Below are 10,541 nucleotides of genomic sequence, written 5' to 3'. Positions count from 1 at the left end.
ATATGTTCGAACCTCACGGAAGTTTTATAGTTATAGCATTTATAATTTTCATCTAAACTTAAACGTCTAAAAACTAGTTCAAGTATTTTGTACAGTTTAATACGATTTTATTATAAGAAAATAAGTGACAGAACGTCATTGGAATTAGGACGTCCGTCCGTCCGTCCTTAATTGGTTTTCCCGAGGGGCTACAGTATGGTGTTCTTCAAAAAAGGAGTGTAAAGGTTTTTAAAGGATCGGCAACGCGCATATAATATCTCTGGTGTTGCAGGCGTCCATAGGCTACGGTAACTGCTTACCATCAGGCGGGTCGTATGCTTGATTGCCACCGACGTGGTATAAAAAAAATAGTAACTGAATTATCGGATGGTTAGTCTTCAATAAAACTGCCGATTATATCATTAAATTAATACAATTTAGTTTTATCTAATTAGTGTCGTAAAAATTAACTGTCATAAATAACAATCATAAAATTATAAACTGAAATAGACCACTATAGACCATTCGGCCAGGACGTTAGCCGCGTAAGCTGAAGACGCGGATTCAATTCCCGCCTCGGCCACCGGTGGACTTGGTCACTTTTTCTTTAGTGTATGTTATCTATTTTATTAAATAATGCCAACACGACTAGACTTCTGGCAAACTTCCTTCCCTTATATAACAAACAATATCCATGCGTGTAATCGTGTATGTCCTAAGATGGATCGCGTTAAAAATTTGTTACTCGTATTCTAAATACATATAAGAATAACATGATTGATAACGCTTAGCCTAAACAGTCGACAAAAGACATTGCAAAGTAAAGTCGGCCTTCAGGACTTTTACTTCGATTGCTTTCCAGGTATAGCATTGAGCCGACATAAATCTGTGCTCAAGGTCCGTAACAATTTTTGGTGATAGGTAATCACTCTATGTTAAACCTGTAAACGATCGGTAAGTATAATAAAACCAGGCATTTATACATTTTCTAAGGCTTTCGCTGGATTGTATTTTGCCATTCTCTTTCCTAGCTCATTATTATGAAAATCTCTTTGATAACTTTGATCATTAAGTCATAATGGAAGCTAAAGCTTTTAGCGAACTGAACAATAGCCGATAATACATTAGTAATATATTCTACGGGAATTATGTATGCTAAAGAACCCTAGCGTAAACTTATTGACCAATTTTTTTTAAAGTCATGCTAAATATGATGATAAGAAATCATAAAATTTTCATATAATGTATAATTAATGAAATTAATATTGGATTATTTTGCTATTATTTAAATTTATTTCTGACGATCACAATGTAGATTCTTATAAATTGACATTAATGTAATGTAATTTGTACTGTAATCATATGTTGTGAAATAAATATATCTAATCTAATCTAATCTAATCTAATCTAATCTAATCTAAATATGACTGATACGGGTTCTATTATGATCACATATTTATGTAGGTATTGTATATATATTTGTCGAAACTGTCTCACGATGATTTACGGGTAACTGCTCTGTGTTCACTCACACGTGTAGAATTAGTGTCTAAAGACGTTAATTTGAGCGTCATGTTATACATATAAAGGATACAGAGGCGTCAAACATTCGCTGCTAAGTGTTGTTTGAAGATTGCATTAACACACTGTTCTTCAACTTTGAAAGATACGATGGTATTGTTAGAGCTGTTGGTATAAAATATACCTATATAGCGTATATAGGCTATATAGGTATATTTTTTATAAGTATTATTAGAATAGGTATTTTATACGGACCGTATTTGAGATTTTACACACGAATTATGATTCCATGAAAGAAAAATTAAGCAAAATGTATTTTTAAAAAAGGAATAAAAAAGTTACCTACTTATAACAAGTTTGGGAACAAATCCAATTATTTTATTAAATATTTTGATTCGTGTTTTTTTAAGTAGTCACACTACTATATATAAATTAAAAACTGTAATAGATGTCATATATTAAAGAAAAAGTGACGAAGCCCTCCAGTGGTGAAGGCCGGATTCGAACCGGCGTCTTTAGCTATCGCGGCTAACGCCATGAACCCCTAGGCCACCCCGCCGCCAGCCGCGCAGCAGCAGCAGCAGCAGCGGCGAGGCGGCATATTTTGAGCTTACGTGTCGGACTATTAATCGGGTTCCCTTAGTAAATTGGCCCTTATATTAAATTGACTGCATGTTTTTTTTGTGAGAACCTGATGCCTACCTAATTATTAAATAAAATAACGGTAAATAACCGGCGTCCTTATCGCTAAGCGTTCTCTTGCAGACAGCCTTTGGGTATTAGAAAATATATCCGTTTGCAAAGATATTACAAAAAAACTAATAGATACACAACATCAGCTAAAATATTTAATATTAATAACTAATTTTTATAAATGTAATAAATATTAATATTTGTACTAGTTTTTAATTAATGATTTTTGTTACAGTACAACCACTTCTTCTCAAGATGACGACGCGGACTGGCCGAGAAGCATTTTATTCGAAGAGTACTTCAATCAAAATGGCACAAACACTACACTGGGTTAGTATTAGTACCTTAGTTTTTGACTGAATTTTGGCCGTTCCATCGGTTTGCCGCTAGCACTTCGCAAGAAAGAACGGTAAAGACCATGCGCGCCAAATGTCAATTTTGATCGAATTTTGTCGATTTTTATTTACTTTCAAAACGTTGCCTTACAATATCGAAATTCGAAAGCGGTAAAATTACTATTTAAGTTAAGATTGGTTTTTCTTCCTTTATTGTTTATAGTGTCACACAATAAATAACCGAGTAAAGTTGGATTAAAAGTCCTAGTAGGTTACTTGGGGAATTAATTGTATCGAGCGAAGTGTCATAATTCGTGTATCGGAAGGTTATAAATTAATCAAGAACTACATATATTTTTTCCACATCTACGAATATCAACGTATTTTAGAAAAATATGATCATATGAGGAGATTTTTCGCCTTCTGGCTCAGGGAACCGCCTTAACTAAATTTATGAGGATGCTATATTGATTTAACCTTTAACATGAAAGTCGTAAATTTTACAACAATTGCCAAGGTTGTGTTAGTGCGTTTTAATATCGCTTCTCTTGTTCCTTGCATGACAGAGTAAATTAATGACTTCACCTGAGCTGCTGTATATATGCTGTTTAATATTGCAGTATTATTTTATTTGGTCGTTATATTACGAAACATTATCTAAGTTATTTTACTTTGAGTCTGGAATAAAAGTTCTCAAACGATTGTAACTTTCTCTCATAAAACGAGGAATTTTAGTTGGGACTTCCTTTTGTGATATTTCTGCATGTAATGAAATACTCCATTTCCGGAAAGTTTGACAACGGCAAAACCTCGCTCAGCTTAACCTGTATGCTTAAAATGTAATTTATCAGTTAATTTGAGTAAGTACTCAAACTTAACAGGAGTAAAAACCGTAATAGATGTCATATATTAAAGAAAAAGTGACGAACCGGCCTTCACCACTGGAGGGCTTCGTCACTTTTTCTTTAATATATGACATCTATTACGGTTTTTAATTTATATATAGTAGTGTGACTACTTAAAAAACACAAATCAAAATATTTAATAAAATAATTTGATTTGTTCCCAAACTTGTTAACAGGAGTAATTATTGCATTTTGTATTTTATTAATTTTATTTCTCATTTGTTTGTATCTACTAAGATTTACGATACCACCACCAGCCAGTGGACATTACTTTGACAAAATATGTCTGAAACCGATTGTGGTCTTTAACTTTTTCTCTTAAATGCAGGCCGTTTTGCAAAAGAAACGGTGTACGATCTAATATGTCTATGTAAAACTGTATATTGATGTTTTCAGTCAGTAAATGCACAGTCTAAGCTTATTTATATACTTAGTATAGACTTTTTCACCACACCAGCTGGTGAAGTCTCTCTTAGGTTGTTCAAAAACTGATGAGAAAGTTGCATTTTATCCACACGTGGGGCAAAGTAATCAGATGCAAATTTTGAGTTGTTTTCATATGTTAGCTAGTAGAATTAACTGAAATGATGATTTTGAATGATAAATATCAGCTAATGACATTAATTTGGATTTGATTTGGTTTGATTTGTTTGTTATCTTACAGTTAAATTTTCTTCGGGTTGGTGTGGTGAAAATTTTTGCGTGTTCACTCGGGGGCAAAATTTCTTTAACCCTCGTGCTTTGAAACCCTCGCAACGCTCAAGATTCTACTTTTTGAACCACTCGCTACGCTCATGGTTCATGGTTCAATTTTGGAATCTTTCTCTTGCACGGGTATCAATATTAGCGGTTAAACAACAACTTTGCCCCCTTGTAAAACAAATAACTATTTTCTTTTTAAATACTGTGAACAAACTAATTTACTTCCATTAACAAAGTAATCTCGCACTTTTGAAGTCAAACATGGTCCTATCATTAATTTATGCACTTAACCTAAACCTTGTATTTACACTCACTTAATAATGAGCCCACATTATCAGTACCCCTAGTGTTAATATCATTCGATAGCGTGCGTGATGCGTTTGCCTTAAGTGTCCTTTTGTATGGGATTTTGAGTTTCCCAAACGTCCCGCTTGGCGCGCTGTTCAAAATCCCATACAAAAATAGACATAACGCAAACGCAAACGTTCGTTTCGCTATCGAATGAAATTTACACTAGGGGTTCTGATAATTTGAATATACTAGACTTATATTGACCGGGATATAGACCGTGATTACCTCACGGTCTACATCGTTACGCTATCGAATGAAATTTACACTTGGGGTTCTGATAATTTGAATATGCTAGACTTATATTGACCGGGTTATAGACCGTGATTACCTCACGGTCTACATCCCGGTCAATATAAGTCTAGTGGAACCAACCGTGAATCATTCATTTCTAATTTGAATAGTCTGTTTGTTTTATATCATTGAACGGCTGCCCATATAAAATAGTATAGAACGCTCATTTGTTTCTTGCGTCGAAAATTAAAAATTTATGGCGTAGTACTTTATAGTTACAAAAAAAACAATATAAAATTGAAAATGTGAAAGTATACTGGGTGATTTCGGGGTCGTGAAAAATGTATTGAGAATATTGAGATGGTCATACTGAACAAGGTTTCCCATGAAAAATATAATAATAATAATAAGCCCGCAGGGCAGCTTGTGGCGAGCTGTTGGGGAGTGACGACCCCACGGACCCGAGTGCTCCAGAGAGTCGGTCAGGGTCTCCGTCTCCGGCGTGTCTTCGTCGGTCGGAGTGGATCCCAAGGGGACCCGCAGGACTCTCAGCTCTGGCTTGCCTTCATTGGCCGTCCAGAGGGGAGTCGTAAGAGCTATATGCTCCAGGGGTGGAAGTGAAAGATGCATAAGACGCGAGTTGGCACAGTGGCTGCTAACAGCCACTGGGTAGAAAGCGGCGCACACCTCTCGACACCCCTGAGCCGCTCACACCGGTGTTGCTCCTGGTCGTCTTCACGACGGCAGTTTCAGGGGCCCATCTAGTCAGCGGCAAGTCACCACCTGCCTCGATAACGTGTTTTAACATTGTTATGGCAGGTGTCCGGAGTTCTTTACAATAGCCCAGTCTCATTGTCCACCCAAACTTCAATCCATAGACCGGTATACTGTTCACTTTTTCTGCAATAGTCCCAATGCATGCTGCGACCGGTTCATGGGTGTCTATTGTTGCGCCTGTGAACGGGTTCCAGCAGGCGTTCTACATGACATTAAAGCTCTCCAAGGGGCCTCTACGTGTTGGATCTATATCCCCACGCAAGCCTATCAAAAGACCGGGATTTATAGGCCCGTGATATCGAAGGAGATACAAATAATAATAAAAAGCCTTTTTATTTTCTTATCAACTACTTACAAACTTGGTAACACTTGATATTGTTAATTTATTTTAATTAATATATATATGTTTACTTTTTAAAACTTATTTTACTCGGTTAGTATAATTATTTTACTTATTTTTATGTTTATGTATTTAAAACTAAAAGTTGATAGAAACCCCACTTTATTGGGTAAAGGCCTCCTCCAATTTGTTCCACTCGTCTCTGTTTTTTGCCTTATTTAGCCATCTTAGACCGGCCGTGGCTACTATGTCGTCGCTCCATCGCTTTCGTGGTCGTCCTGCCTTTCTTTTTACGTCGGGACCTTTCCATAGAGTCGCTTCTTTTGTCCACCGTTCATCTGTGTATCTTGCTACATGGCCGGCCCATCGCCATTTTATTTTAAGTGCATATTTTAGTGCATCTGTGATTTTCGTTTTGTTTCTTATGCGTTCACTTCTGACTTTATGTATTTTCCTTAGCTTTAGCATGCTCCTTTCCATCGCTCGTTGGGTAGTGGTTATTCTGGCTTTCGTCTTTACCGTGTGACTCCAGGTTTGGCAGCCATATGTTAACGCCGGCAAAATATTGGTATCCATCACTATTTTTTTCATGTGTAATGGGTAGTCTCCTTTAAGAATCTCTTTTAAAGACCAGTACTTTTTCCAGCTTAAGGCTATACGTCGTTCTATTTCGTCTTGTGTATTGTCATTGCTAAAAGAAACTTCTTTTCCGAGGTATATGTAGCGCTCCACGTATTCTAGAGTCGTATGTCCCAGATTAATTGGTTGTTGGAAGCTATTTGTCATAATCTTTGTTTTGCTCTCATTCATCTTCAATCCTATTTTCTCGCTTTCTTCTCTGAGGGAGTTAATCATTATTTCTAATTTTTTGCTGGTGGAGGCGAGTAGAACGATATCATCCGCGAACCTGAGGTGGCTTAGGTATCTGCCATTTACTTTTATTCCCTCCTGTTGCCATTTTAGCTTTGTGAATATGGTCTCTAATACGGCAATAAAAAGCTTCGGTGAGAGGGGATCCCCCTGTCTCACGCCTCTGCATATCGAAATAATATCTCCTCTCGCTTCCAGTTTTACTCTACTAGTGCTATTATTATACAAGTGTTTTAGGACATTAATGTATTGGATATTTATTTCGGCTTGGTAGAGCGCTTCCCAGATAGAGTCGTGGGAGATGGTATCGAAAGCTTTCGCGTAGTCGATGAAAGCCACATGAAAAATATACTAAAATAAAAATATACTGTAACCATTTCGTCTACTTCGGGCCCTCAAGAGAATACCTACATTAGATTTATTTTCGCGATTTTGTGGCTAGTCCCATGAGGGAATTTGTTTATTACGACCATCATAACACATTTTTGACATTCGGGATTTGGGGTCGTGATCCCGAATGTCAATCATCCAGTATATTTGGATCTATCACGCTAAGTAAACTGAATTGAATGAAATTTCGACACACAGATAGGTTACCAGGAAAAGGATATAGGTTGCCTTTTGTTCCGGAATTAATCACTACTGGAGGGGGTGTGGGCAGTTTAACAAATTCTTTGCGACTGATGTCGAGAGCAGAACCTATGTATATTAAATAGACTTTGTAAAATATAAAAGTTATAGGTTACCTTCTTTAAAATCACGCAAAAGAAATGTATACGAATCCTGGCAAATATACGGATCCCAAATAGTTGCCGTCCCTTTTTCAGACAATATGAGCTACTTACACTTCCGGCAATATACATAATGGAGGCCGTTATCTTCGCTAGAAAAAACCCCGATCTATTTGAAGCTAAACTGGATACGTACAAAACTAGAAGCCAGTATAGAAACAAACTAAAAATACCTAACTCAAAATTAGCCATCTATAGAAACGGGCCCCATTTTATGTGTATCCAAGTAGTAAACAAAATACCCGATGAGATCAAGTTGGAACCAAATGACAAACAGTTTCACAAAAAATTAAAAACTTTTCTCATACAGAAATGTTACTACTCAGTGGAGGAGCTTTTAAATGAGGAAACCTAGTCGCTGTAAGAGAAATTAACTATTAAGCATAGCAATTAAGCAAATATTGACATTGAATTTATTATTGTAATTATTTATACCCCATACATATACAAAAATGTCTCTAACCAATTATTAATAATAGCATGCATGGCCTGTAAATTAATGAAATTTAAATGTAATTTAGTAATAAGCTAGATATAAGACAATTTGTGTGCCCTGACAGGGTGTCATGGAAGCTTCCTGTATAACTTCAATAACATCTCATGTACATGACTTTTACAAATAAACATCTTATCTTATCTAAATGCCAAAAAGTGAACAGTTTTATTTGAAATGAATGTAATCCGAACCAATAGATAATAATTGTAATATGCATGACACCGAAAGATTGTGTACCCGTAAGTTACACACAAATGTATCATAGGTACTAAATAGGTAAGTTAGGTTAGTTTGTAATCGTTCTACCGTCAGTTTATAATTTTTCTAGCGAGATTGTAAACTGAGGAGTGTTTACAATTTTACGGTGACATGCATAATGAAGACGCAGCCAAATGCTCGAAGAGTGAATATTGCTCTGTAATTCTTGTTTATTTTTATTAAACACCAGTATTTTAATCGCGTCGAATCAATTGTTTAGCCATTAGATTAAATCAATAAAGTATCGTTGAAGAATAAACAATTTTAACTTTTTAATGACCGGTCTGGCCTTGTGATACACCTACACTACCTATTTGTGTGATGACACAGATATTTGTCGTCATCGTGCTGTTAACAGGTTCACAATGACGTAGGCTTGTGTTAGTCACGTGGTTCGCGAGTCTCGGAAGAGAGTACCAGGCGGAGTATATTATTATACCATGCTTCTTGAGCTTACCGTGGGGCTTAGTCAATTTGTGTAAAATGCCCTGTAATATATATATATATATATATATTTTTATCTTTATCGTTTCAGAAACGTTGTACGACGTGCCAACGGGCATGATCGTGCTCCTGTCGTTCCTGTATGGCTCGATATCGGTGCTGGCTGTCGTGGGTAACTTCCTCGTGATGTGGGTGGTCGCCACATCGAGACGGATGCAGAGCGTCACCAACTGCTACATAGCGAACTTGGCGCTTGCTGATATCGTTATTGGACTCTTTGCTGTACCGTTTCAGGTGCGTCAGTAACTTTTGTTGCTCTGAATATGGTATGAAAGATAATGGTTTCGCATATTTTACTAGTTTGGCATGCAAAAATGTACAGTAAAGGATTTTTTTTCAAGACCCTCGTAACGTGGACCTTATTGAACCGCTTTTAGACTCATGATTCGAAATATTACGCACGCGTACTTTATCATTGTAAGTAATATATCTGCCAAAAAACATATCAAGAAAAATAAGCCAAAAACAAGGCAATGTCTTTGATGTAAAAAAAAAAGTTTTTATGGTAGCAACTCGGAGTTAAAAATAAAGTACGTCTGTTACGCTAATAGGCAATCTAGAATTTGAAAATAATCACCAAGATGTTAAGTACTACAGTTATGACGATCACGCAAAGTTAAAATAGACAATACCTAGTTAAAGCTTACGATAATTATAAGGCTTAAATCCACATTTTTGTAATTAACAAACCCTAATTACGATTCCACGTACATAACGTAAACGTGACATAATTTTACATTCATGAAGTTGTTTACGCGAACTTATAAAATTTACAGGCATATATAATATTTATAATTAACAGACCCTAATTACGACTCCACGTACGAGTACCTAACGTAAACGTGGCATAATTTTACATACAGGAAGTTGTTTATGTGAACTTTTAATATTTATAGGCTAATTTCTACAACTCAACGAATATCTGCTACCGACGTAGCGTTACAAGATTAACTAGATAAGCTTACCAGGAGCTTTAATTAGATAAGTGTAATTGGAGCTTTAATTTTAAATGCACCAATCGGCGTGACGAGCGCTCTTCAAGGTCGTATCAAAATACGATCAAAACCGTAACAAATTGTTAAATCTAAATCGGACTCCAGAACACAGATTCTTACTCATAGATCCATTGAAGCTAGATCTCATCTCGATCTCGCCCAGCGGTGCGCGAACATCTACCCTGCAGCAATTCATTTACTTGGATTCTATTGCCAATATCTCAGTTTTGCAATGGAATTCCGCCTAGTGCCCTTCGCTCTGCCTATACACACACCATAGCGATGCATTCGTTGCTTGACCTATAGTTATTTCGAATTCGCTTGTTTTGCTTGTCACTGCAGTGCTACTATCGCCAACGTCACACTTAAAACTCGATCACGTTTAGGTACGTCACACAAACAGTATAAATACGCGCGTTTTTTGTAGTCTCTTTAATTAGCTTTTTAAATGAAACGAATGAGAAGCAGTCTCATTCCAACAGCCATCTGAAAGTAGGCATAATCTGATAAATACGATTTTCGACTCTTTTCTAGTTTAAGAGTAAATAGGGAAACACTAACAATAGTTATTAGGTACGGTCAGCAAAACCATTAATTAACCAGTCCGCCATTTGTACATTTCTCTTTGTTTGTGCAATAAAATTTAAATAAATAAATAACTTAGCACACCTGCATACTTATTTGTATGCGGATATGTTAAGCTAATAACTTTACTGACTGTACATAGCTAAGATAAACTAACGAAATCTCTGGATTCTAAAGATCCATAAATATTATAAATGCGAAAGTCTAT

Source organism: Cydia strobilella, chromosome 7 (assembly GCF_947568885.1).
Source record: "Cydia strobilella chromosome 7, ilCydStro3.1, whole genome shotgun sequence".
Taxonomy (NCBI): Eukaryota; Metazoa; Arthropoda; class Insecta; order Lepidoptera; family Tortricidae; genus Cydia; species Cydia strobilella.
Note: the sequence above shows the minus strand (reverse complement) of the source record.